General features: G+C 39.2%; 1 pseudogene; it reads right to left on the bottom strand.

Moving 5' to 3' along the window:
- Positions 1 to 928: 928 nt before the first annotated feature.
- Positions 929 to 21,804, bottom strand: part of LOC121784277 — a 60,944-nt pseudogene continuing 40,068 nt past the window's right edge.

Raw genomic sequence — 21,804 nt, 5'->3', positions numbered from 1 at the left:
ATTATAGGGAGATGATCTAGAAATGCTGAAAATCCATTTTCCTTATCTCTGCTTAGTTTCTCTCCTCATCCTGGCGATCGCACATTGGACCTTGTCGTGGTCAAAATTGATTCAATAAACGACCAAAATATTATTAGGATATATATGTTGTCAAAGATTATCAAATCAAGAGAGCAAATCAAGAGAGAAAATTACGAGATAATTGATTGAATCAATCACATTATAGCCGAAAATAGAAGATACACATTTATGGTATTTTCCATAGTTAGGGAAGTGTATTCCCTATATATTGAGGGGCTGTAATTCTTTGTAAAATATCAAAATCAATACAAACCATATCTTCTACTCATATCACCTTCTACTTACAATCCTTTCGTCAATATGATATGCCTCTCTCGATTACCATCGTCAAGATATATATATATATAAATTTGTTTGATAATTATCAAGGGTATCCATAGACGGGTCCGATGATTATTTTCAAAATCGATTCCCCTTGAGTTTTGTTTTAGTAGGATATTTTATTGATACGAAAAATCTAGGCAAAGAGGAATACGATAAAATCTCCCAGATGAACACTACATCTTCCACTCTCAGTGAAAAGGCATTCCCTATTTTTATAGGAAAAATCATTACCCAAAATTAGAATATCATTATCAATAACTTGGTCTTCATCATAGTATAAGATTTGATGCTTCGAATGGATCATCTATAACCATTCCCTGAAATGTTTTTGAGTTTGTTTAGATTTTAGCATTAAATCTTAGGGAGGTCTATTTGAGTGGAACTTGCAAGAAAAGGAAATTTACATAATCTCTATAACCAAACTCAAAGGAGTGCAAGAGAAGGAAATTTACAAGGATTTGAAACCTAAAGTAGATGATCAAGCTGTTAAACTATTACATACGCTACATAATTACTAAGTAAACTAGAGTTCATACGCGGGAAATCTAGCCTTAGATGGTTCGTTCATGTCTAAAAAGAGCAAAGCCATTCCCCCAATACCTTCGAACAGCGAATACGGACGATCCCCTCTCTGCATAACACCCTCCGACACGAGGGTTTCACACCGGTCGTGGAGGAAGCAGGCGAACGCTTTGGCTCTGTACACGTATTCCGGTTTGCCAGTTAACCGATATAGCGAAAGGAATACATAGGCATTCCCACTGATGCCATGACAAATCCCAACTCGCTTGAGCAGGCCCCGGTTCCATACCACGTCCCCCGCCTCAATCGCAGCTTGCGCAAACTCCTCTCCTTTGAAAACCTTCACAACGCCGAACAATATTGAAACCTTAGCCGTAAGACTGAACATCTGAAAGAAGTAATAGTAATATCACCTCAGCTGCTTTCAGCAGAGTCAGCGCAATGCCTGGGGCCCGTGGCACCAGTGGACAAGTTCATCCGCTTCTTTTCCTTCTCTCGAGGGATAGTTTTGATACGAACCTCTATTATTATTATTTAGTTTAGATATTATAGGGATTTAGCATATCTTTTTCTATATCTTTGTTTTCTTGTTCATTAAGTCAGTAGCATTATAAATAGGATAGACTGTTATCTTTTTTATTCATTCAATCAATTAATGAAATATTTTCTCCCCCAAAGATAACGTGTGTTTTCCAATCCTAATTTTGGATTCCCTCCGCCGATCCTAATTGGACGCCGGAGTATTCTATCAATCGCCGAGTTATCTGCCCGACGGGAGCGACTCCCGCGCACAGAAACTCAGCAATCGTCCGCCGAGCCTGTTGGTCGCCGGAAATTTATCTCCACCGCCGAGCGAACTCGCCGCCGGTGCTTGTTAAGGGAAACACCCTTAACAACTGGTGCATTCATTGAGAGCTCACCCTCCCACCATCTCGAACCGAAGCTACACAACTGCCCGACGGAAAACATTCCGCGCACAACAACTGCTTTGGTTGTCGAGTCCTGCCTGTCCGCCGAGCGCTAGCCGCCGGACAACTCTACTTTTGCAACGCCCGACGGGAAGGATTCCCGCGTGCCGCGTCGAAGTCAGCCGATCATCATCCACCACAGCCACGCCTCAGTCCGTCAACATGTCATACGACTGTCACCGTCGTCAATACGACCCTCCTCAGGTCGCGCAGCAGTTACATCCTTACCAGTCGATCCGACCACGACGTGCAACCTGCTGGGACCCTCCGGGCAGCCGCAATCCATCGGGTATTCCGCCCTATGATCAGCCGCCACCCAAGTACAGGCGTGAACCCTATGGTCCGCCACAAACTCACCAAATGGGGTCTATTCAGACACGCCGCCCCACCTGTTGGGATCTTCCCGGTACCCGACCACTGCCGAGTTTCCAACCTTATGACCTACCACAGTCAAGGCAGCCTTCGTGTTGGGAACCACCGCCCCACCGTGCATCGCAAGGATACTCGGATTATGAACCCGTTTCCAGTAAACTAGATCGCGTTTTGGACAGATTGGACAAATTCGATGCTTGGAGAGACGCCACAGATCGCCGCTTAGAGAAGCTTGAGAAGTATCCGAGACGATACCAACATCTTCATAATGGCCCCGCCGAGCAGCCTACATACCAGTCACCGCAGTCCGACCGATTTTTGAGTCACGGCACAGCTCCGTTGACTGTCGTTGCCCCGCCACGGTCCGGCTTCACGCATCGGCCACAACAGTCCAGCAAGTTTATTGATTCGGGGAAGCAGCGTGGTCTACCCAATACTCCCACGATAGTATTCGGTGATGATGTTCCCAATGACACTACCGATGTTCACAATGATGGCGCTTCTCTTGATGTTCCAAATAACAAGTCCCCTGAAGAGTTCGTCAGGAACGAAGGGATTGTCAAGAACGACAATGAGTCACCGCAAGTGCTCGTTGGGGTATATGATGAGAAGATTGGTGAAAAGGAGGAGACATTGCTAGAAGATAAAGAGGAGGATGGTTCTATTGGTGAAGTGGAGAAGATAATCGCCTCACTCAATGTTGTTCAAGTGTCAACAAAAATGTTGTTGGAAATTGTTGGGGCAAGAAAGGAGATGGTGCTTACACCGATTTGCCCGTAATTGCTTGTGTCTATGTGGATTTGAATGTCGGTGATGTTCCAAGTATGAATCATCGATCAACATCGCTCGACAAAGATGCAAGGCGGATCCCTCCGAGTAATGACATGCCATGCTTGGGCATTCTGGGAGACGTGGACAAGCTTTTCGATTTGGCAAGGAATTTTTCCGACAAAGTTGGGTCTCCTTTGTTGATTTTTTATGGAAGTGAAGAAGGGAGACGTTCATCTGTTCGGTTTGTGTTTGATCCAGGAGGAGTTGCCTCGCCGAAGCTTCTGCTTTCAACTCTCCTTTTTGCTTCGTGGTTCCCACCTTGAGGACAAGGTGGATTTTAACCATGGGGAGTTGATACGAACCTCTATTATTATTATTTAGTTTAGATATTATAGGGATTTAACATATCTTTTTCTATATCTTTGTTTTCTTGTTCATTAAGTCAGTAGCATTATAAATAGGATAGACTGTTATCTTTTTTATTCATTCAATCAATTAATGAAATATTTTCTCCCCCAAAGATAACGTGTGTTTTCCAATCCTAATTTTGGATTCCCTCCGCCGATCCTAATTGGACGCCGGAGTATTCTATCAATCGCCGAGTTATCTGCCCGACGGGAGCGACTCCCGCGCACAGAAACTCTGCAATCGTCCGCCGAGCCTGTTGGTCGCCGGAAATTTATCTCCACCGCCGAGCGAACTCGCCGCCGGTGCTTGTTAAGGGAAACACCCTTAACAAGTTTCCACTAGCAAAACGGTTCTTGATCATGTAACGTAGCGTGCCTTTGACATCTTCTGCCTCATCGGGCTTCAGCTCTCAGCACGTTCATAATCCCGGCCACCCCATGGGCTGCTCCCCAGTATATCTTGCCATGCCACTCATACATCAAGGGGCAGCTCACATTTCCCAGCTTCCGACCAGACCTCATGATCTCATTGACAACAACCCTCTATAGAGATTCAAAATCAAATTAATAAAGCGCCTATCAAAGTTCGATATGACAACGGTGTTACCGATCTATTGGAGGATACTGTATTGGGAGCAATGTGTTTGTTCAAGAACGAACAAGCCCACAAAAACCTGGCTCTCCCGTATAATAGTTTGTCTGGAAGATCGATGGATAGCTTAATCTGAAGAAAACTGAGTGGATATCAGCAAGAAAGAAAAGGAATATGAACGTGGAAACAGGAACGATTTGACCAACCTCTTTGAAGTGTGATACATAGTGCTGGCATAGTTCCTTATCACCATTGTGGTGTGCCACCACAGCGCCAAGAGCATAGACGCCGACCTCTCCACTGAGGAACGTGACACGCCTGCAATTAAACAACACAACTCCAATTATAAACACTTTTGCATCAGCTGTGAGTAGAAGATAAATCAAAATCCTATTTTACTATGCAAAGTAGAACAAACAAACAACATGAACATATGGTGTATCACGTTTCATAAATGCTACTCTCTCCGTCCCACCGAAGATACTCACTTTCCTCTTAAGTTTGTCCCACACAAGATGATCCATTACTGAAAATGGAAATCCCTTTATCTCTGCTTTATTCCATCTCTCTTACTTTATTCTCTCCACCTAGCATACAAAATAAAATTGCTTAAAATCTCGTGCCGCCCAAAGAAGGGGTCATCTTCCTTGGGACGGAGGGAGTACTACTCAAACATATTTTCAACATGTTTTACTGGAGATGGAAGTAAAGACAAATCCAAAAAAAAACATAGACACAATAGAAATCAACATTTATTGGAGTACAAAGAAATCACAGAGCAGCAAAAGTTCAAACAACACCACAATTATCCACCTTTTCAAGATTTCATCAATGCTGCTACTCTCTCCGTCCCATCGAAGATACTCACTTTCCTCTTAAGTTTGTCCCACACAAGTTGATCCATTACTGAAAATGGAAATCCCTTTATCTCTGCTTTATTCCATCTCTCTTACTTTATTTTCTCCACCTAGCACACAAAATAAAACTGCTTAAAATCTCGTGCCACCCAAGGAAGGGGTCATCTTCCTTGGGACGGAGGGAGTACTACTCAAATAGATTTTCAACATGTTTTACTGGAGATGGATGTAAAGACAAATAAAAAAAAACATAGACACAATAGAAATCAACATTTATTGGAGTACAAAGAAATCACATAGCAGCAAAAGTTCAAACAACACCACAATTATCCACCTTTTCAAGATTTCATCAATGCTGCTACTCTCTCCGTCCCACCGAAGATACTCACTTTCCTCTTAAGTTTGTCTCACACAAGGTGATCCATTACTGAAAATGGAAATCCCTTTATCTCTGCTTTATTCCATCTCTCTTACTTTATTCTCTCCACCTAGCACACAAAATAAAACTGCTTAAAATCTCGTGCCACCCAAGGAAGGGGTCATCTTCCTTGGGACGGAGGAAGTACTACTCAAACAGATTTTCAACATGTTTTACTGGAGATGGAAGTAAGGACAAATCCAAAAAAACATAGACATAATAGAAATCAACATTTATTGGAGTACAAAGAAATCACAGAGCAGCAAAAGTTCAAACAACACCACAATTATCCACCTTTTCAAGATTTCATCAATGCTGCTACTCTCTCCGTCCCACCGAAGATACTCACTTTCCTCTTAAGTTTGTCCCACACAAGATGATCCATTACTGAAAATGGAAATCCCTTTATCTCTGCTTTATTCCATCTCTCATACTTTATTCTCTCCACCTAGCATACAAAATAAAACTGCTTAAAATCTCGTGCCGCCCAAGGAAGGGGTCATCTTCCTTGGGACGGAGGAAGTACTACTCAAACAGATTTTCAACATGTTTTACTGGAGATGGAAGTAAGGACAAATCCAAAAAAACATAGACATAATAGAAATCAACATTTATTGGAGTACAAAGAAATCACAGAGCAGCAAAAGTTCAAACAACACCACAATTATCCACCTTTTCAAGATTTCATCAATGCTGCTACTCTCTCCGTCCCACCGAAGATACTCACTTTCCTCTTAAGTTTGTCCCACACAAGATGATCCATTACTGAAAATAGAAATCCCTTTATCTCTGCTTTATTCCATCTCTCTTACTTTATTCTCTCCACCTAGTACACAAAATAAAATTGCTTAAAATCTCGTGCCGCCCAACGAAGGGGTCATCTTCCTTTGGACGGAGGGAGTACTATTCAAACAGATTTTCAACATGTTTTACTAGAGATGGATGTAAAGACAAATAAAAAAAAATAGACACAATAGAAATCAACATTTATTGGAGTACAAAGAAATCACAGAGCAGCAAAAGTTCAAACAACACCACAATTATCCACCTTTTCAAGATTTCATCAATGCTGCTACTCTCTCCGTCCCATCGAAGATACCCACTTTCCTCTTAAGTTTGTCCCACACAAGATGATCCATTACAGAAAATGGAAATCCCTTTATCTCTGCTTTATTCCATCTCTCTTACTTTATTCTCTCCACCTAGCACACAAAATAAAACTGCTTAAAATCTCGTGCCACCCAAGGAAGGGGTCATCTTCCTTGGGACGGAGGGAGTACTACTTAAACAGATTTTCAACATGTTTTACTGGAGATGGATGTAAAGACAAATAAAAAAAAAACATAGACACAATAGAAATCAACATTTATTGGAGTACAAAGAAATCACATAGCAGCAAAAGTTCAAACAACACCACAATTATCTACCTTTTCAAGATTTCATCAATGCTGCTACTCTCTCCGTCCCACCGAAGATACTCACTTTCCTCTAAAGTTTGTCTCACACAAGGTGATCCATTACTGAAAATGGAAATCCCTTTATCTCTGCTTTATTCCATCTCTCTTACTTTATTCTCTCCACCTAGCACACAAAATAAAACTGCTTAAAATCTCTCGTGCCACCCAAGGAAGGGGTCATCTTCCTTGGGACGGAGGAAGTACTACTCAAACAGATTTTCAACATGTTTTACTGGAGATGGAAGTAAGGACAAATCCAAAAAAACATAGACATAATAGAAATCAACATTTATTGGAGTACAAAGAAATCACAGAGCAGCAAAAGTTCAAACAACACCACAATTATCCACCTTTTCAAGATTTCATCAATGCTGCTACTCTCTCCGTCCCACCGAAGATACTCACTTTCCTCTTAAGTTTGTCCCACACAAGATGATCCATTACTGAAAATGGAAATCCCTTTATCTCTGCTTTATTCCATCTCTCATACTTTATTCTCTCCACCTAGCATACAAAATAAAACTGCTTAAAATCTCGTGCCGCCCAAGGAAGGGGTCATCTTCCTTGGGATGGAGGAAGTACTACTCAAACAGATTTTCAACATGTTTTACTGGAGATGGAAGTAAGGACAAATCCAAAAAAACATAGACATATAAGAAATCAACATTTATTGGAGTACAAAGAAATCACAGAGCAGCAAAAGTTCAAACAACACCACAATTATCCACCTTTTCAAGATTTCATCAATGCTGCTACTCTCTCCGTCCCACCGAAGATACTCACTTTCCTCTTAAGTTTGTCCCACACAAGATGATCCATTACTGAAAATGGAAATCCCTTTATCTCTGCTTTATTCCATCTCTCATACTTTATTCTCTCCACCTAGCATACAAAATAAAACTGCTTAAAATCTCGTGCCGCCCAAGGAAGGGGTCATCTTCCTTGGGACGGAGGAAGTACTACTCAAACAGATTTTCAACATGTTTTACTGGAGATGGAAGTAAGGACAAATCCAAAAAAACATAGACATAATAGAAATCAACATTTATTGGAGTACAAAGAAATCACAGAGCAGCAAAAGTTCAAACAACACCACAATTATCCACCTTTTCAAGATTTCATCAATGCTACTACTCTCTCCGTCCCACCGAAGATACTCACTTTCCTCTTAAGTTTGTCCCACACAAGATGATCCATTACTGAAAATGGAAATCCCTTTATCTCTGCTTTATTCCATCTCTCTTACTTTATTCTCTCCACCTAGTACACAAAATAAAATTGCTTAAAATCTCGTGCCGCCCAACGAAGGAGTCATCTTCCTTTGGACGGAGGGAGTACTATTCAAACAGATTTTCAACATGTTTTACTAGAGATGGATGTAAAGACAAATAAAAAAAAAATAGACACAATAGAAATCAACATTTATTGGAGTACAAAGAAATCACAGAGCAGCAAAAGTTCAAACAACACCACAATTATCCACCTTTTCAAGATTTCATCAATGCTGCTACTCTCTCCGTCCCATCGAAGATACCCACTTTCCTCTTAAGTTTGTCCCACACAAGATGATCCATTACAGAAAATGGAAATCCCTTTATCTCTGCTTTATTCCATCACTCTTACTTTATTCTCTCCACCTAGCACACAAAATAAAACTGCTTAAAATCTCGTGCCACCCAAGGAAGGGGTCATCTTCCTTGGGACGGAGGAAGTACTACTCAAACAGATTTTCAACATGTTTTACTGGAGATGGAAGTAAGGACAAATCCAAAAAAACATAGACATAATAGAAATCAACATTTATTGGAGTACAAAGAAATCACAGAGCAGCAAAAGTTCAAACAACACCACAATTATCCACCTTTTCAAGATTTCATCAATGCTGCTACTCTCTCCGTCCCACCGAAGATACTCACTTTCCTCTTAAGTTTGTCCCACACAAGATGATCCATTACTGAAAATGGAAATCCCTTATATCTGCTTTATTCCATCTCTCATACTTTATTCTCTCCACCTAGCATACAAAATAAAACTGCTTAAAATCTCGTGCCGCCCAAGGAAGGGGTCATCTTCCTTGGGATGGAGGAAGTACTACTCAAACAGATTTTCAACATGTTTTACTGGAGATGGAAGTAAGGACAAATCCAAAAAAACATAGACATAATAGAAATCAACATTTATTGGAGTACAAAGAAATCACAGAGCAGCAAAAGTTCAAACAACACCACAATTATCCACCTTTTCAAGATTTCATCAATGCTGCTACTCTCTCCGTCCCACCGAAGATACTCACTTTCCTCTTAAGTTTGTCCCACACAAGATGATCCATTACTGAAAATGGAAATCCCTTTATCTCTGCTTTATTCCATCTCTCATACTTTATTCTCTCCACCTAGCATACAAAATAAAACTGCTTAAAATCTCGTGCCGCCCAAGGAAGGGGTCATCTTCCTTGGGACGGAGGAAGTACTACCCAAACAGATTTTCAACATGTTTTACTGGAGATGGAAGTAAGGACAAATTTAAAAAAAACATAGACAGAATAGAAATCAACATTTATTGGAGTACAAAGAAATCACAGAGCAGCAAAAGTTCAAACAACACCACAATTATCCACCTTTTCAAGATTTCATCAATGCTGCTACTCTCTCCGTCCCATCGAAGATACCCACTTTCCTCATATGTTTGTCCCACACAAGATGATCCATTACAGAAAATGGAAATCCCTTTATCTCTGCTTTATTCCATCTCTCATACTTTATTCTCTCCACCCAGCATACAAAATAAAACTGCTTAAAATCTCGTGCCGCCCAAGGAAGGGGTCATCTTCCTTGGGATGGAGGAAGTACTACTCAAACAGATTTTCAACATGTTTTACTGGAGATGGAAGTAAGGACAAATCCAAAAAAACATAGACATAATAGAAATCAACATTTATTGGAGTACAAAGAAATCACAGAGCAGCAAAAGTTCAAACAACACCACAATTATCCACCTTTTCAAGATTTCATCAATGCTGCTACTCTCTCCGTCCCACCGAAGATACTCACTTTCCTCTTAAGTTTGTCCCACACAAGATGATCCATTACTGAAAATGGAAATCCCTTTATCTCTGCTTTATTCCATCTCTCATACTTTATTCTCTCCACCTAGCATACAAAATAAAACTGCTTAAAATCTCGTGCCGCCCAAGGAAGGGGTCATCTTCCTTGGGATGGAGGAAGTACTACTCAAACAGATTTTCAACATGTTTTACTGGAGATGGAAGTAAGGACAAATTTAAAAAAAACATAGACAGAATAGAAATCAACATTTATTGGAGTACAAAGAAATCACAGAGCAGCAAAAGTTCAAACAACACCACAATTATCCACCTTTTCAAGATTTCATCAATGCTGCTACTCTCTCCGTCCCACCGAAGATACTCACTTTCCTCTTAAGTTTGTCCCACACAAGATGATCCATTACTGAAAATGGAAATCCCTTTATCTCTGCTTTATTCCATCTCTCTTACTTTATTCTCTCCACCTAGTACACAAAATAAAATTGCTTAAAATCTCGTGCCGCCCAACGAAGGGGTCATCTTCCTTTGGACGGAGGGAGTACTATTCAAACAGATTTTCAACATGTTTTACTGGAGATGGAAGTAAGGACAAATCCAAAAAAACATAGACATAATAGAAATCAACATTTATTGGAGTACAAAGAAATCACAGAGCAGCAAAAGTTCAAACAACACCACAATTATCCACCTTTTCAAGATTTCATCAATGCTGCTACTCTCTCCGTCCCACCGAAGATACTCACTTTCCTCTTAAGTTTGTCCCACACAAGATGATCCATTACTGAAAATGGAAATCCCTTTATCTCTGCTTTATTCCATCTCTCATACTTTATTCTCTCCACCTAGCATACAAAATAAAACTGCTTAAAATCTCGTGCCGCCCAAGGAAGGGGTCATCTTCCTTGGGACGGAGGAAGTACTACCCAAACAGATTTTCAACATGTTTTACTGGAGATGGAAGTAAGGACAAATTTAAAAAAAACATAGACAGAATAGAAATCAACATTTATTGGAGTACAAAGAAATCACAGAGCAGCAAAAGTTCAAACAACACCACAATTATCCACCTTTTCAAGATTTCATCAATGCTGCTACTCTCTCCGTCCCATCGAAGATACCCACTTTCCTCATATGTTTGTCCCACACAAGATGATCCATTACAGAAAATGGAAATCCCTTTATCTCTGCTTTATTCCATCTCTCTTACTTTATTCTCTCCACCTAGCACACAAAATAAAACTGCTTAAAATCTCGTGCCACCCAAGGAAGGGGTCATCTTCCTTGGGACGGAGGGAGTACTACTCAAACAGATTTTCAACATGTTTTACTGGAGATGGATGTAAAGACAAATAAAAAAAAACCTAGACACAATAGAAATCAACATTTATTGGAGTACAAAGAAATCACATAGCAGCAAAAGTTCAAACAACACCACAATTATCCACCTTTTCAAGATTTCATCAATGCTGCTACTCTCTCCGTCCCACCGAAGATACTCACTTTCCTCTTAAGTTTGTCTCACACAAGGTGATCCATTACTGAAAATGGAAATCCCTTTATCTCTGCTTTATTCCATCTCTCTTACTTTATTCTCTCCACCTAGCACACAAAATAAAACTGCTTAAAATCTCGTGCCACCCAAGGAAGGGGTCATCTTCCTTGGGACGGAGGAAGTACTACTCAAACAGATTTTCAACATGTTTTACTGGAGATGGAAGTAAGGACAAATCCAAAAAAACATAGACATAATAGAAATCAACATTTATTGGAGTACAAAGAAATCACAGAGCAGCAAAAGTTCAAACAACACCACAATTATCCACCTTTTCAAGATTTCATCAATGCTGCTACTCTCTCCGTCCCACCGAAGATACTCACTTTCCTCTTAAGTTTGTCCCACACAAGATGATCCATTAATGAAAATGGAAATCCCTTTATCTCTGCTTTATTCCATCTCTCATACTTTATTCTCTCCACCCAGCATACAAAATAAAACTGCTTAAAATCTCGTGCCGCCCAAGGAAGGGGTCATCTTCCTTGGGATGGAGGAAGTACTACTCAAACAGATTTTCAACATGTTTTACTGGAGATGGAAGTAAGGACAAATCCAAAAAAACATAGACATAATAGAAATCAACATTTATTGGAGTACAAAGAAATCACAGAGCAGCAAAAGTTCAAACAACACCACAATTATCCACCTTTTCAAGATTTCATCAATGCTGCTACTCTCTCCGTCCCACCGAAGATACTCACTTTCCTCTTAAGTTTGTCCCACACAAGATGATCCATTACTGAAAATGGAAATCCCTTTATCTCTGCTTTATTCCATCTCTCATACTTTATTCTCTCCACCTAGCATACAAAATAAAACTGCTTAAAATCTCGTGCCGCCCAAGGAAGGGGTCATCTTCCTTGGGATGGAGGAAGTACTACTCAAACAGATTTTCAACATGTTTTACTGGAGATGGAAGTAAGGACAAATTTAAAAAAAACATAGACAGAATAGAAATCAACATTTATTGGAGTACAAAGAAATCACAGAGCAGCAAAAGTTCAAACAACACCACAATTATCCACCTTTTCAAGATTTCATCAATGCTGCTACTCTCTCCGTCCCACCGAAGATACTCACTTTCCTCTTAAGTTTGTCCCACACAAGATGATCCATTACTGAAAATGGAAATCCCTTTATCTCTGCTTTATTCCATCTCTCTTACTTTATTCTCTCCACCTAGTACACAAAATAAAATTGCTTAAAATCTCGTGCCGCCCAACGAAGGGGTCATCTTCCTTTGGACGGAGGGAGTACTATTCAAACAGATTTTCAACATGTTTTACTGGAGATGGAAGTAAGGACAAATCCAAAAAAACATAGACATAATAGAAATCAACATTTATTGGAGTACAAAGAAATCACAGAGCAGCAAAAGTTCAAACAACACCACAATTATCCACCTTTTCAAGATTTCATCAATGCTGCTACTCTCTCCGTCCCACCGAAGATACTCACTTTCCTCTTAAGTTTGTCCCACACAAGATGATCCATTACTGAAAATGGAAATCCCTTTATCTCTGCTTTATTCCATCTCTCATACTTTATTCTCTCCACCTAGCATACAAAATAAAACTGCTTAAAATCTCGTGCCGCCCAAGGAAGGGGTCATCTTCCTTGGGATGGAGGAAGTACTACCCAAACAGATTTTCAACATGTTTTACTGGAGATGGAAGTAAGGACAAATTTAAAAAAACATAGACAGAATAGAAATCAACATTTATTGGAGTACAAAGAAATCACAGAGCAGCAAAAGTTCAAACAACACCACAATTATCCACCTTTTCAAGATTTCATCAATGCTGCTACTCTCTCCGTCCCATCGAAGATACCCACTTTCCTCATAAGTTTGTCCCACACAAGATGATCCATTACAGAAAATGGAAATCCCTTTATCTCTGCTTTATTCCATCTCTCTTACTTTATTCTCTCCACCTAGCACACAAAATAAAACTGCTTAAAATCTCGTGCCACCCAAGGAAGGGGTCATCTTCCTTGGGACGGAGGGAGTACTACTCAAACAGATTTTCAACATGTTTTACTGGAGATGGATGTAAAGACAAATAAAAAAAAACATAGACACAATAGAAATCAACATTTATTGGAGTACAAAGAAATCACAGAGCAGCAAAAGTTCAAACAACACCACAATTATCCACCTTTTCAAGATTTCATCAATGCTGCTACTCTCTCCGTCCCAACGAAGATACTCACTTTCCTCTTATGTTTGTCCCACACAAGTTGATCCATTACTGAAAATGAAAATCCCTTTATCTCTGCTTTATTCCATCTCTCTTACTTTATTTTCTCCACCTAGCACACAAAATAAAACTGCTTAAAATCTCGTGCCACCCAAGGAAGGGGTCATCTTCCTTGGGACGGAGGGAGTACTACTCAAATAGATTTTCAACATGTTTTACTGGAGATGGAAGTAAGGACAAATCCAAAAAAACATAGACACAATAGAAATCAACATTTATTGGAGTACAAAGAAATCACATAGCAGCAAAAGTTCAAACAACACCACAATTATCCACCTTTTCAAGATTTCATCAATGCTGCTACTCTCTCCGTCCCACCGAAGATACTCACTTTCCTCTTAAGTTTGTCTCACACAAGGTGATCCATTACTGAAAATGGAAATCCCTTTATCTCTGCTTTATTCCATCTCTCTTACTTTATTCTCTCCACCTAGCACACAAAATAAAACTGCTTAAAATCTCGTGCCACCCAAGGAAGGGGTCATCTTCCTTGGGACGGAGGAAGTACTACTCAAACAGATTTTCAACATGTTATACTGGAGATGGAAGTAAGGACAAATCCAAAAAAACATAGACATAATAGAAATCAACATTTATTGGAGTACAAAGAAATCACAGAGCAACAAAAGTTCAAACAACACCACAATTATCCACCTTTTCAAGATTTCATCAATGCTGCTACTCTCTCCGTCCCACCGAAGATACTCACTTTCCTCTTAAGTTTGTCCCACACAAGATGATCCATTACTGAAAATGGAAATCCCTTTATCTCTGCTTTATTCCATCTCTCATACTTTATTCTCTCCACCTAGCATACAAAATAAAACTGCTTAAAATCTCGTGCCGCCCAAGGAAGGGGTCATCTTCCTTGGGACGGAGGAAGTACTACTCAAACAGATTTTCAGCATGTTTTACTGGAGATGGAAGTAAGGACAAATTTAAAAAAAACATAGACAGAATAGAAATCAACATTTATTGGAGTACAAAGAAATCACAGAGCAGCAAAAGTTCAAACAACACCACAATTATCCACCATTTCAAGATTTCATCAATGCTGCTACTCTCTCCGTCCCACCGAAGATACTCACTTTCCTCTTAAGTTTGTCCCACACAAGATGATCCATTACTGAAAATGGAAATCCCTTTATCTCTGCTTTATTCCATCTCTCTTACTTTATTCTCTCCACCTAGCACACAAAATAAAACTGCTTAAAATCTCGTGCCACCCAAGGAAGGGGTCATCTTCCTTGGGACGGAGGAAGTACTACTCAAACAGATTTTCAACATGTTATACTGGAGATGGAAGTAAGGACAAATCCAAAAAAACATAGACATAATAGAAATCAACATTTATTGGAGTACAAAGAAATCACAGAGCAGCAAAAGTTCAAACAACACCACAATTATCCACCTTTTCAAGATTTCATCAATGCTGCTACTCTCTCCGTCCCACCGAAGATACTCACTTTCCTCTTAAGTTTGTCCCACACAAGATGATCCATTACTGAAAATGGAAATCCCTTTATCTCTGCTTTATTCCATCTCTCATACTTTATTCTCTCCACCTAGCATACAAAATAAAACTGCTTAAAATCTCGTGCCGCCCAAGGAAGGGGTCATCTTCCTTGGGACGGAGGGAAGTACTACTCAAACAGATTTTCAAGCATGTTTTACTGGAGATGGAAGTAAGGACAAATTAAAAAAAACATAGACAGAATAGAAATCAACATTTATTGGAGTACAAAGAAATCACAGAGCAGCAAAAGTTCAAACAACACCACAATTATCCACCATTTCAAGATTTCATCAATGCTGCTACTCTCTCCGTCCCACCGAAGATACTCACTTTCCTCTTAAGTTTGTCCCACACAAGATGATCCATTACTGAAAATGGAAATCCATTTATCTCTGCTTTATTCCATCTCTCTTACTTTATTTTCTCCACCTAGTACACAAAATAAAATTGCTTAAAATCTCGTGCCGCCCAACGAAGGGGTCATCTTCCTTTGGACGGAGGGAGTACTATTCAAACAGATTTTCAACATGTTTTACTGGAGATGGAAGTAAGGACAAAAAAAAAAAACATAGACACAATAGAAATCAACATTTATTGGAGTACAAAGAAATCACAGAGCAGCAAAAGTTCAAACAACACCACAATTATCCACCTTTTCAAGATTTCATCAATGTTGCTACTCTCTCCGTCCCATCGAAGATACTCACTTTCCTCTTATGTTTGTCCCACACAAGTTGATCCATTACTGAAAATGGAAATCCCTTTATCTCTGCTTTATTCCATCTCTCTTACTTTATTTTCTCCACCTAGCACACAAAATAAAACTGCTTAAAATCTCATGCCACCCAAGGAAGGGGTCATCTTCCTTGGGACGGAGGGAGTACTACTCAAATAGATTTTCAACATGTTTTACTGGAGATGGATGTAAAGACAAATAAAAAAATACATAGACACAATAGAAATCAACATTTATTGGAGTACAAAGAAATCACATAGCAGCAAAAGTTCAAACAACACCACAATTATCCACCTTTTCAAGATTTCATCAATGCTGCTACTCTCTCCGTCCCACCGAAGATACTCACTTTCCTCTTAAGTTTGTCCCACACAAGATGATCCATTACTGAAAATGGAAATCCCTTTATCTCTGCTTTATTCCATCTCTCTTACTTTATTCTCTCCACCTAGCACACAAAATAAAACTGCTTAAAATCTCGTGCCACCCAAGGAAGGGGTCATCTTCCTTGGGACGGAGGAAGTACTACTCAAACAGATTTTCAACATGTTATACTGGAGATGGAAGTAAGGACAAATCCAAAAAAACATAGACATAATAGAAATCAACATTTATTGGAGTACGAAGAAATCACAGAGCAGCAAAAGTTCAAACAACACCACAATTATCCACCTTTTCAAGATTTCATCAATGCTGCTACTCTCTCCGTCCCACCGAAGATACTCACTTTCCTCTTAAGTTTGTCCCACACAAGATGATCCATTACTGAAAATGGAAATCCCTTTATCTCTGCTTTATTCCATCTCTCATACTTTATTCTCTCCACCTAGCATACAAAATAAAACTGCTTAAAATCTCGTGCCGCCCAAGGAAGGGGTCATCTTCCTTGGGACGGAGGGAGTACTACTCAAACAGATTTTCAACATGTTTTACTGGAGATGGATGTAAGACAAATCAAAAAAAACATAGACATAATAGAAATCAACATTTATTGGAGTACAAAGAAATCACAGAGCAGCAAAAGTTCAAACAACACCACAATTATCCACCTTTTCAAGATTTCATCAATGCTGCTACTCTCTCCGTCCCACCGAAGATACTCACTTTCCTCTTAAGTTTGTCCCACACAAGATGATCCATTACTGAAAATGGAAATCCCTTTATCTCTGCTTTATTCCATCTCTCATTACTTTATTCTCTCCACCTAGCATACAAAATAAAACTGCTTAAAATCTCGTGCCGCCCAAGGAAGGGGTCATCTTCCTTGGGACGGAGGAAGTACTACTCAAACAGATTTTCAACATGTTTTACTGGAGATGGAAGTAAAGACAAATTAAAAAAAACATAGACAGAATAGAAATCAACATTTATTGGAGTACAAAGAAATCACAGAGCAGCAAAAGTTCAAACAACACCACAATTATCCACCTTTTCAAGATTTCATCAATGCTGCTACTCTCTCCGTCCCACCGAAGATACTCACTTTCCTCTTAAGTTTGTCCCACACAAGATGATCCATTACTGAAAATGGAAATCCCTTTATCTCTGCTTTATTCCATCTCTCTTACTTTATTCTCTCCACCTAGCACACAAATAAAACTGCTTAAAATCTCGTGCCACCCAAGGAAGGGGTCATCTTCCTTGGGACGGAGGGAGTACTACTCAAACAGATTTTCAACATGTTTTACTGGAGATGGATGTAAAGACAAATCCAAAAAAAACATAGACACAATAGAAATCAACATTTATTGGAGTACAAAGAAATCACAGAGCAGCAAAAGTTCAAACAACACCACAATTATCCACCTTTTCAAGATTTCATCAATGCTGCTACTCTCTCCGTCCCACCGAAGATACTCACTTTCCTCTTAAGTTTGTCCCACACAAGATGATCCATTACTGAAAATGGAAATCCCTTTATCTCTGCTTTATTCCATCTCTCTTACTTTATTCTCTCCACCTAGCATACAAAATAAAATTGCTTAAAATCTCGTGCCGCCCAAAGGAAGGGGTCATCTTCCTTGGGACGGAGGGAGTACTACTCAAACTAGATTTTCAACATGTTTTACTGGAGATGGAAGTAAAGACAAATCCAAAAAAAACATAGACAGAATAGAAATCAACATTTATTGGAGTACAAAGAAATCACAGAGCAGCAAAAGTTCAAACAACACCACAATTATCCACCTTTTCAAGATTTCATCAATGCTGCTACTCTCTCCGTCCCACCAAGATACTCACTTTCCTCTTAAGTTTGTCCCACACAAGATGATCCATTACTGAAAATGGAAATCCCTTTATCTCTGCTTTATTCCATCTCTCTTACTTTATTCTCTCCACCTAGCACACAAAATAAAACTGCTTAAAATCTCGTGCCACCCAAGGAAGGGGTCATCTTCCTTGGGACAGAGGGAGTACTACTCAAACAGATTTTCAACATGTTTACTGGAGATGGATGTAAAGACAAATAAAAAAAACATAGACACAATAGAAATCAACATTTATTGGAGTACAAAGAAATCACAGAGCAGCAAAAGTTCAAACAACACCACAATTATCCACCTTTTCAAGATTTCATCAATGCTGCTACTCTCTCCGTCCCACCGAAGATACTCACTTTCCTCTTAAGTTTGTCCCACACAAGATGATCCATTACTGAAAATGGAAATCCCTTTATCTCTGCTTATTCCATCTCTCTTACTTTATTCTCTCCACCTAGCACACAAAATAAAACTGCTTAAAATCTCGTGCCACCCAAGGAAGGGGTCATCTTCCTTGGGACGGAGGGAAGTACTACTCAAACAGATTTTCAACATGTTTTACTGGAGATGGAAGTAAGACAAATCCAAAAAAAACATAGACAGAATAGAAATCAACATTTATTGGAGTACAAAGAAATCACAGAGCAGCAAAAGTTCAAACAACACCACAATTATCCACCTTTTCAAGATTTCATCAATGCTGCTACTCTCTCCGTCCCACCGAAGATACTCACTTATCCTCTTAAGTTTGTCCCACACTAAGATGATCCATTACTGAAAATGAAATCCCTTTATCTCTGCTTTATTCCATCTCTCTTACTTTATTCTCTCCACCTAGCACACAAAATAAAACTGCTTAAAATCTCGTGCCACCCAAGGAAGGGGTCATCTTCCTTGGGACAGAGGGAGTACTACTCAAACAGATTTTCAACATGTTTTACTAGAGATGGATGTAAAGACAAATAAAAAAAACATAGACAGAATAGAAATCAACATTTATTGGAGTACAAAGAAATCACAGAGCAACAAAAGTTCAAACAACACCACAATTATCCACCTTTTCAAGATTTCATCAATGCTGCTACTCTCTCCGTCCCACCAAAGATAATCACTTTCCTCTTAAGTTTGTCCCACACAAGATGATCCATTACTGAAAATGGAAATCCCTTTATCTCTGCTTTATTCCATCTCTCTTACTTTATTCTCTCCACCTAGCACACAAAATAAAACTGCTTAAAATCTCGTGCCACCCAAGGAAGGGGTCATCTTCCTTGGGACAGAGGGAGTACTACTCAAACAGATTTTCAACATGTTTTACTGGAGATGGATGTAAAGACAAATAAAAAAAAACATAGACACAATAGAAATCAGCATTTATTGGAGTACAAAGAAATCACATCGCAGCAAAAGTTCAAACAACACCACAATTATCCACCTTTTCAAGATTTCATCAATGCTGCTACTCTCTCCGTCCCACAGAAGACACTCACTTTCCTCTTAAGTTTGTCCCACACAAGATGATCCATTACTAAAAATGGAAATCCCTTTATCTCTGCTTTATTCCATCTCTCTTACTTTATTCTCTCCACCTAGCATACAAAATAAAATTGCTTAAAATCTCGGGCCGCCCAAAGAAGGGGTCATCTTCCTTGGGACGGAGGGAGTACTACTCAAACAGATTTTCAACATGTTTTACTGGAGATGGAAGTAAAGACAAATCCAAAAAAAACATAGACAGAATAGAAATCAACATTTATTGGAGTACAAAGAAATCACAGAGCAGCAAAAGTTCAAACAACACCACAATTATCCACCTTTTCAAGATTTCATCAATGCTGCTACTCTCTCCGTCCCACCGAAGATACTCACTTTCCTCTTAAGTTTGTCCCACACAAGATGATCCATTACTGAAAATGGAAATCCCTCTATCTCTGCTTTATTCCATCTCTCTTACTTTATTCTCTCCACCTAGCACACAAAATAAAACTGCTTAAAATCTCGTGCCACCCAAGGAAGGGGTCATCTTCCTTGGGACAGAGGGAGTACTACTCAAACAGATTTTCAACATGTTATACTGGAGATGGATGTAAAGACAAATAAAAAAAACATAGACACAATAGAAATCAACATTTATTGGAGTACAAAGAAATCACAGAGCAGCAAAAGTTCAAACAACACCACAATTATCCACCTTTTCAAGATTTCATCAATGCTGCTACTCTCTCCGTCCCACCGAAGATACTCACTTTCCTCTTAAGTTTATCCCACACAAGATGATCCATTACTGAAAATGGAAATCCCTTTATCTCTGCTTTATTCCATCTCTCTTACTTTATTACTCTCCACCTAGCATACAAAATAAAATTGCTTAAAATCTCGTGCCGCCCAAAGAAGGGGTCATCTTCCTTGGGACGGAGAGAGTACTACTCAAACAGATTTTCAACATGTTTACTGGAGATGGAAGTAAAGACAAATCCAAAAAAAACATAGACAGAATAGAAATCAACATTTATTGGAGTACAAAGAAATCACAGAGCAGCAAAAGTTCAAACAACACCACAATTATCCACCTTTTCAAGATTTCATCAATGCTGCTACTCTCTCCGTCCCACCAAAGATAATCACTTTCCTCTTACGTTTGTCCCACACAAGATGATCCATTACTGAAAATGGAAATCCCTTTATCTCTGCTTTATTCCATCTCTCTTACTTTATTCTCTCCATCTAGCACACAAAATAAAACTGCTTAAAATCTCGTGCCACCCAAGGAAGGGGTCATCTTCCTTGGGACAGAGGGAGTACTACTCAAACAGATTTTCAACATGTTTTACTGGAGATGGATGTAAAGACAAATAAAAAAAAACATAGACACAATAGAAATCAACATTTATTGGAGTACAAAGAAATCACAGAGCAGCAAAAGTTCAAACAACACCACAATTATCCACCTTTTCAAGATTTCATCAATGCTGCTACTCTCTCCGTCCCACCGAAGATACTCACTTTCCTCTTAAGTTTATCCCACACAAGATGATCCATTACTGAAAATGGAAATCCCTTTATCTCTGCTTTATTCCATCTCCCTTACTTTATACTCTCCACCTAGCATACTAAATAAAATTGCTTAAAATCTCGTGCCGCCCAAAGAAGGGGTCATCATCCTTGGGACGGAGAGAGTACTACTCAAACAGATTTTCAACATGTTTTACTGGAGATGGAAGTAAAGACAAATCCAAAAAAAACATAGATAGAATAGAAATCAAAATTTATTGGAGTACAAAGAAATCACAGAGCAGCAAAAGTTCAAACAACACCACAATTATCCACCTTTTCAAGATTTCATCAATGCTGCTACTCTCTCCGTCCCACCAAAGATAATCACTTTCCTCTTAAGTTTGTCCCACACAAGATGATCCATTACTGAAAATGGAAATCCCTTTATCTCTGCTTTATTCCATCTCTCTTACTTTATTCTCTCCACCTAGCACACAAAATAAAACTGCTTAAAATCTCGTGCCACCCTAGGAAGGGGTCATCTTCCTTGGGACAGAGGGAGTACTACTCAAACAGATTTTCAACATGTTTTACTGGAGATGGATGTAAAGACAAATAAAAAAAAACATAGACACAATAGAAATCAAC

This window comes from Salvia splendens, chromosome 21 (genome assembly GCF_004379255.2).
Source record: "Salvia splendens isolate huo1 chromosome 21, SspV2, whole genome shotgun sequence".
NCBI classification, from domain to species: domain Eukaryota; kingdom Viridiplantae; phylum Streptophyta; class Magnoliopsida; order Lamiales; family Lamiaceae; genus Salvia; species Salvia splendens.
Note: the sequence above shows the minus strand (reverse complement) of the source record. Positions and strands in the feature narration are given on the sequence as shown.